Raw genomic sequence first — 8,125 nt, forward strand, 5'->3', positions numbered from 1 at the left:
ACCGAAGGGGACACGTATATTAGTGATGGTACACTAGTAAATCTTGATGAACCTAATAGCTATAAGGAAGCCATGGCAGACCTGGAGTCTGCGAAATGGAAAGAGGCGATGGATAGCGAGATCCAATCCATGTACGATAACCAAGTTTGGAATTTGGTTGATTACGTGCCCGAACGTAAGACCGTAGGGTGCAAGTGGATCTTCAAGAAGAAGACCGACGTGGATGGGAACGTACACACATATAAAGCGCGATTGGTTGCGAAGGGCTTTACTCAAACTCTCGGAGTTGACTATGATGAGACCTTCTCACCAGTTGCGAAGATTAAATCTATTAGAGTGATGCTAGCAATTGCCGCATTTCATGATTATGAGATTTGGCAAATGGATGTCAAGACCGCTTTCCTTAACGGAAAGTTGGCTGAGGATGTTTACATGGCTCAGCCAGAGGGGTTTGTGGATCCGAAGCATCCGAATAGAGTGTGTAAGCTTGAGAAGTCCATTTATGGACTTAAGCAAGCGTCTCGTAGATGGAATCTTTGCTTCGATGAGAAAGTCAAAGAGTTTGGATTTGTACGAAGCGAAGACGAATCTTGTGTATATGTCAAAGCCAGTGGGAGTATAGTAAGCTTCCTCGTTCTATATGTCGATGACATATTACTCATAGGAAACGACATCCCGACTCTGCAGGAGGTTAAGTCCTGGCTCGGGAAGTGCTTCGCTATGAAGGACCTCGGAGAGGCTTCTTACATTTTGGGAATAAGGATAGTAAGAGAAAGAAGTAAGAGACTAATTGGACTTAGTCAGAATACTTACTTGGAGAAGGTACTAAAACGTTTTAGTATGGAAAACTCAAAGAAGGGAGAACTACCGATACAAGGAAATGCCAAGTTGAGTAAGACTCAAAGTCCGAGTACCGAAGCCGAGATAGCAGAAATGAGCCGAGTACCATACGCTTCCGCAGTTGGCTCAATCATGTACGCTATGACTTGTACTCGCCCTGATGTAGCCTTCGCTTTGAGCATGGTTAGCAGATATCAAGGGAACCCTGGCAAAGCACATTGGATTGCGGTGAAGAACATCCTTAAGTACCTTCGGAGGACGAAAGAATGGTTCTTAGTCCTTGGAGGGAGTGATGACTTGAAGGTGCGAGGGTATAGTGACACCAGCTTTCAGACCGATAGGGACAACTACCGTTCGCAGTCGGGCTGGGTCTTTACCCTAAATGGAGGAGCAGTGACATGGAAAAGTTCCAAGCAAGAAACCGTAGCTGATTCAACGTGCGAATCAGAGTACATCGCAGCGAGCGAAGCGTCGAAGGAGGCAATATGGCTGAAGAACTTCATCGGTGATCTTGGAGTTGTGCTGGCCATAAAGGAGCCCATGGAGATTTTCTGTGATAACGAAGGTGCGGTTGCCTTGACCAAGGAACCGAGGGATCATGGTAGATCTCGACATATCGACAGAAAATATCACTTCATTAGACATCGTGTAGAAGAAGGACAACTCGTAGTGAAGAGGATATCATCAGAAGATAACCCAGCAGATCCGCTTACGAAGGGACTGAGTAGGGTTAAGCACTTGCAGCATGCTAGGAGTATTGGGCTGAAGGATGATATTAGCATAGATTAGATAGTATTAGAAACGTATAATAGATAAATGTAATTAACATTTGATGATTAAATAAAGGAGTTTTATTTATGAGTAAAGTTACTATCACATGTTAGTTGTTTAACTATTGTTTCACTTTGCATGTTTTGACTTCCAGAATAATTGATTTTATTAGGAATAATGGAATTATTTAAATGGTCCACAATCGTTCATATGTTGGGAGTAGATATGAATGAAGATTGTCATGAATTGGTGTGTAGAATGTCTAAATGGTGTTAAACATAGCAAGGGTTGCTGCAACGTTCATGAGTGCTTATGAACTGGTTTTGAGCATTGGAATAAACCCGCGCTTGCTGGAATCACTTTATGGAATACGATATAAAAGGTGATCGCAAGACGATAATATCATATGGTCTTAAAACCTAGATATATGGTTTATTATTTGTTAATTGATTGTGCATTGATAATGCGAAAACGCATCAGTAACTTGATGTTATAAAACGCATTGTTGTGTATAGTTGGTTAATGAATAAGTAAATGCATATAAGTCGAAGTTTATCTGTAAATTTTATCCTAAGAGGGTAGAAGAGATATCTTGGCCACTCGATGATTTGATTTGACTTATGTGCCGGGCCCGGTCAGAACTGAATTGATGTGTTCAATTAAGTTCTATGTCAAATAAATCGAAGATCGAGAAATCTAAATGCTAGACTAACCATTCCATAGGATTGTCAGCATGATATCTAACAGAGGACTGTACGATCCCTTATCTAAAGGACAAGATTGATTAGATCAGAGTTGACAGCGTCTTTGAGAGCTACGATTGCAAACCGTATTGTACTTGTATAGTTACTAGACTTATCCAAGTGGGAGACTGTTGGAATAGTGTCTAAGGCTATAACTATATTCGGTGGTGCATGGTCCTTTTGGGTTGCCTTCACCATAGCAACTTGAAGGATGATTTATTAAGAGAGAGTAAATATTATAAGGAATAATATTTAGCTATTTGATTAATATAAGTCATAAATTAATTGGTATTAATTTGGTGACTTAAAGAGATTAATTAAATAAGAGGGTATAAACTGTCAATTGTTTGATAGTTAGACTTTAGACTGTAAATCCATTAGGATGGACCTTGGACGGATTCTAAGAGCTTTAGGATAGCTCAAAATCGTCCATAGGGTTATCTATGGAATGGATTTGGATAGCCTTAAGAGAAGATTATCCAATTAGGGTTTAGGGTGAAACCCTTAAGGAGTCTAAAGGTATAAATAGGCCCTTGGGATGTGGAATTCGTGTACAACCTTCACACAACCTTAAGCAAGGATACTCTGGCCGAATCCATCCCCTCTCCTCTCTCCTAAATCATCTTGCTTGCTATTGGTGTTTGTAAGCCATTAGAGGAGTGACAATTGTGACTCTAGAAGCTCTAAGACAAACAAAATCAACAAGGGATTCAAAGGTATGATTCTAGATCTGTTTTAATATTGTTGTTTAACCTAATTAGCCATTAGAAGTCTTGGATTCAAAAGCATGTTTATTAGAAAGCCTAGATCCAAGCAATAGGGTTTTGCATGCGCACATAGGAAAGTTCTTATGGCTAAAACCCAACAAGTCGGTGGATTGATAAAAACACCAAGGGTAAGAAAGTGGCCCATAAGGTGTTGCGGTACTTTCCAGTGGCCCCTAGACTATGCTGTTTGTATTGTTCACGGTACACTTCCAAAAATATGATATGGCATAGTACTGGGAGATCAGAAGATGGTGTGATGCATCATCCCGTTGATGGAGAGTCTTGGCAAAAATTTGATGTAGATTTCCCTGACTTCTCGAGTGAACCTTGCAACGTACGACTAGGGCTGGCAGCTGATGGCTTTAATCCATTTGGTAACATGTGTAATCCGCATAGTACGTGGCCGATTGTACTCACCACTTACAATCTGCCACCATGGATTTGTATGAAAGAGTCATCATTCATGTTGGCCTTGTTGATTCCTGGCCCTAAAGCGCCTGGAAAGGACATAGATGTTTTCCTTAGGCCGTTAGTGGAAGAGCTTAAGTTTATATGGAAATCAGGCATACGCATTAAAGACGCAGCGACAAACACATTCTTCACGATGAAAGCTATGTTGTTATGGACAATAAACGACTTTCCAGCTCGTAGTAGTTTATCGGGCTGGAGCGGACAAGGGTATAGAGCATGCCCGACTTGCAATGAAGACACTCCTTCGTACCGTGCAATAAATAAAGTCATTTATATCGGTCATCGTCGGTTCTTAGATGCTGATGATCCATTAAGGATGAGTTTGAAATTTAATGGGCAACCAGAGACAAGACCCGCTCCGAGACACTTTACTAATGAAGACATACAAGAGCAACTAGGTCGTCTAATACTTCGTAAACCGGGTAAACATCCTAACACTCTCAAAGAAAACATGGATCGGCAAGGATTCGAGTTGAACTGGTCGAAATGTAGCATATTTTTCGAGCTTGAGTATTGGTCTTCTCTATAGCTGAAACACAACATAGATTTGATGCATGTCGAGAAAAATGTGGGTGAGAGTCTTTTGGGTACTTCTATGATGAATGATAAGAGTAAAGACACATCAAATGCACGTGAGGACTTGAAAAATCTGAATATCCGGCGTAATCAATGGTTGCAAAAAAGGGGGTAACAAGTTCACTAGACCACATGCAAGCTACTCATTCAAGAAACCTGACCGCAAAATCTTTTGTCAATTTATAAGAGATGTTAAATTTCCTGATGGGTTTAGATCTAACATTAGTAAGAAAGTGGTAGATAATGATACTAACATTATTGGGTTGAAATCTCATGACTATCACATTCTTATGCAACGTTTGATACCGATTGGAGTTAGAGCGTTATTGGATAAAGAAACTTCTACACCAATTGTAGATCTTTGTATGTTTTTCAAGCAAATTTGCTCCAGAACACTAAAGGTGGAGGATATGAGGAAAGCAAAGGAAGACATTATTAGAATCTTGTGCAAGTTAGAGTTGATTTATCCGCCAACGTTTTTCGACATTATGATTCATTTAGTTTTGCATTTACCAGATGAAGCGATTGCTGGAGGCCCGGTATGTATGAGATGGATGTATCCGTTTGAAAGGTATATGCAAAAACTAAAAAAACTATGTCAGAAATAAGGCGAGGCTGAAAGGTTGTATAGCTGAAGGTTATATTGCTGAAGAAGCTTTGACATTTTGTTCGATGTACCTTCGAGATGTCAATCGCCTTGAAAGAAACGAAGACATTGTCATTGAAAAAACAAAGTTTTGGATGTTTGAGTCCAAGTGTCGACCGATGAGCGCAACGCAAATCAAACATCTTGATATAACAGAGAAACATAATATTGAATGGTTTATATTGAATAGTTGTCAAGAAGTCAGACACTACATCGAGTAAGTGTTCTTACTTTTAATTATCTTTCATTATTTATTGTTACTTTTTTCCATTCATCAATTTAATATATATATATATATACATATATATATATACATATATATATATATATATATATATATATATATATATATTTCATCAATATAGAAAATTCAAATCTGAACATCCTGAAAGTGACGAAAAGACCGAATTTCCCAACTGGTTTCTTGAAAAGGTAATCATAATTAACAAACAAATATCTTTCATAAATTTAATGAATCAAGAATACATAACACATCAACATATGTTTAATAGGTTTATCAGATGGAAAAAGAAAACTCTCCTGAATTCCACAAAGAGTTGTCAGCCCTTTCAATGGGTTCACAAATGGATGTTTATACTTACACTGCGTGCATAGTCAACGGTGTTAAGTTTATGGTACTTAGTCGTGATGCACAACGCAAAACGCAAAACTTTGGGGTTCTAGCGGTTGGTGAGAATGGAGAGAAATATTATGGCCAGTTAGAAGAGATTATGGAGGTGCAATATCCATATGATTATTCGACTGTAATATTTCGGTGCAAGTGGTTTGATATGGGAGATAATCCTGATGATAATTTCATAAGTATCGACACAGAAAAAGAAGCGTACCAAGATGATCAACTCATATATGTTTCGCAAGCCAAACAAGTGTTCTACATCCGCGAGCCTGTTAATCATCGAAGAAACCAAAACAACAACCCTTGTTGTGTCGTCGAGCATGTTAATCATCGAAATATTTGGGATCTACCATCCAACAATCCTCGTGTCCAAAATGCTTACAGTGACTCTGTCCAAGATGTCGACAATATGGAGGCCGAAAATGTTGACATAGTTCAAAACAACTCTTCATCTGGAGCTAGACTTTTTATTGACTTCTCACAATACTTTTAAAACAATGTTGACGTAGCTCAAAACAATGCTGATTGTGATGATGAAGACGAGACTGAAGTACCTCCGCCAACGGGTAGAATCGATAATGTTTCCGATGAAGAGACTGATTATGATGATGGCGATTTTGATTATGATACGGATGAAGAAGACATTGAAGTATATGATCAAGATTCTGATTAAAAAATCAATTTTTTTTTGGTAATAGAAACTTTATTTGAAATGTACCTTTAATTCATATTGTTTGTCTAACTTTTACTTATGTTGTTTGTCTATATTGTATATCTTACACTTTCGCAGGGTAACTAACTTTTATTTATATTGCAGATGAGGTTTACTTGGGCAATACTCTTGGCCATGATGGCCGATGTTATGGGGCTTGGACACGGAGGTGATGGAGCCGGGGATCCACCACCTCCAGGAGGCTTTGGTTCTAGTCAGCACGAACAAGATGGTGAGTTTTATTATGATATATTTATTAACTATTTTTATTATTTTATAATAAGTTATCGTGACTAATAGGTTTAATTGTATTTTTTCAGCCGAGCTTCCTAAAAAAAGGAGGGGCATGTCAAAAAATATTGAGTTGGGAAAGTTGATAAGGGCAAATAAGGGAAAGCCCATAGATTTGGATTTCGACAGGGAGATCACATATTCCCCTGTCGGGAAGCGTGGTAATTGGTTCACCCATGAAATTAGGAGGTATTTGTGGAACAATGTCCCTTTCAACGTATCTGGTTGGGACAATGTTTCCCCCGCTTTAAGGAACGCATCAGTTGTTCATCTAAAGGTAACTTGGATACAATTTTAAGTTTAGTTGTGATTGTTATTTAATTAACTAAAATTTTTGTGTTTTGCAGAATAAATTTGATTTGGATAAGGTTAACATGGATCCGGAGCGTGCTCAATTGTTGCGGAGCATTGATTCGAGTCTTGCAAAAGTTTACAGAGGCCGAAAAAGTAAAGCTCATGCTTATTTTAAGGAAATCGGGGGGCCTGCAGACATCCAAGCCGCATTAAACAACCCCCCTAACGGAATGTCACATGAAAATTGGGCGAAGGCAGTTGAACATTTTCAAACGCAAGAATTTTTAAGACGTTCGGCATCAAATAAGGAATGTCGTGCAAAACAAGTAGTTGTAAACAGAGGGGGGTCGAGCTCATATAGCAATGCATGTTTCAAAGAAGTAAGTTATGATATATTTAAATATTTATTTAAAGTATAACTAATCTAAATCTTAATGTTAAATGTTAAATAGGATATCAGTCGAATCGAAGCTTTTCGTAAAGCTAATTCCAATCGGCAAGGGGTATTTTATAGTCCTGCAGTCGAGCAACAATACGTAAGTGGTTAATTTGTATTTTTCATATAAGTGTTTATATTGTCAAAGGTATTTACTAATCTAATTTTTATGATTTTTGTTATTTTTAAAAAATACAGAATGCTTTACTCGAAGAGATAAACCAACGAACCCAAGCTACTTCTAAGGCAAGCGATCTAGCACCAACTGATATAAAAGATTGTTTTGAAAGAATATTGGGTGTTCGACGCGGACATATTAGAGGCATTGGGAGTAAACCCCCTACCATTGTGTCTATGTATGATCATCAACAACCAATGACACAAGAACAACCACAATCACAGGTAATTGTTAGTAAATGCTATAATGGAAAGTAGAATGCTATAATGATATGTTGATTATGATTTGATATGTAGATATTTTGTAGTTTGGTAATTTTTGGAAAGTAATGCTATAATGGAAAGTAGAATGGTATAATGATATGTTGGTTATGGTTTGATATATTGATATTTTGTAGTTTGGTAATTTTTGGAAAGTACAATGCTATAATGGAAAGTAGAATGGTATAATGATATGTTGGTTATGGTTTGATATGTTGATATTTTGTAGTTTGGTAATTTTTGGAAAGTACAATGCTATAATGGAAAGTAGACGTATGTTTAAGTGTATTTGATATGTTGATATTTTGTAGAATGATATAATTAATTATAATGTTATTCTGATATGTTGTTAATATATTTTGTTCTCTTTATAGTTGCAAATGCTCCAAACAATACTACAGGACCCGGCCTGTTCTACAACATTGGAAGAGTGGTTTCGCTCATTGCCGCCACCAAATAATGAAGGAGATGATGATGAGGACGAGTAGTTATTTTAGGATTTT

Source organism: Lactuca saligna, chromosome 4, assembly GCF_052625555.1.
Source record: "Lactuca saligna cultivar CGN05327 chromosome 4, ASM5262555v1, whole genome shotgun sequence".
Classification (NCBI taxonomy): Eukaryota; Viridiplantae; Streptophyta; class Magnoliopsida; order Asterales; family Asteraceae; genus Lactuca; species Lactuca saligna.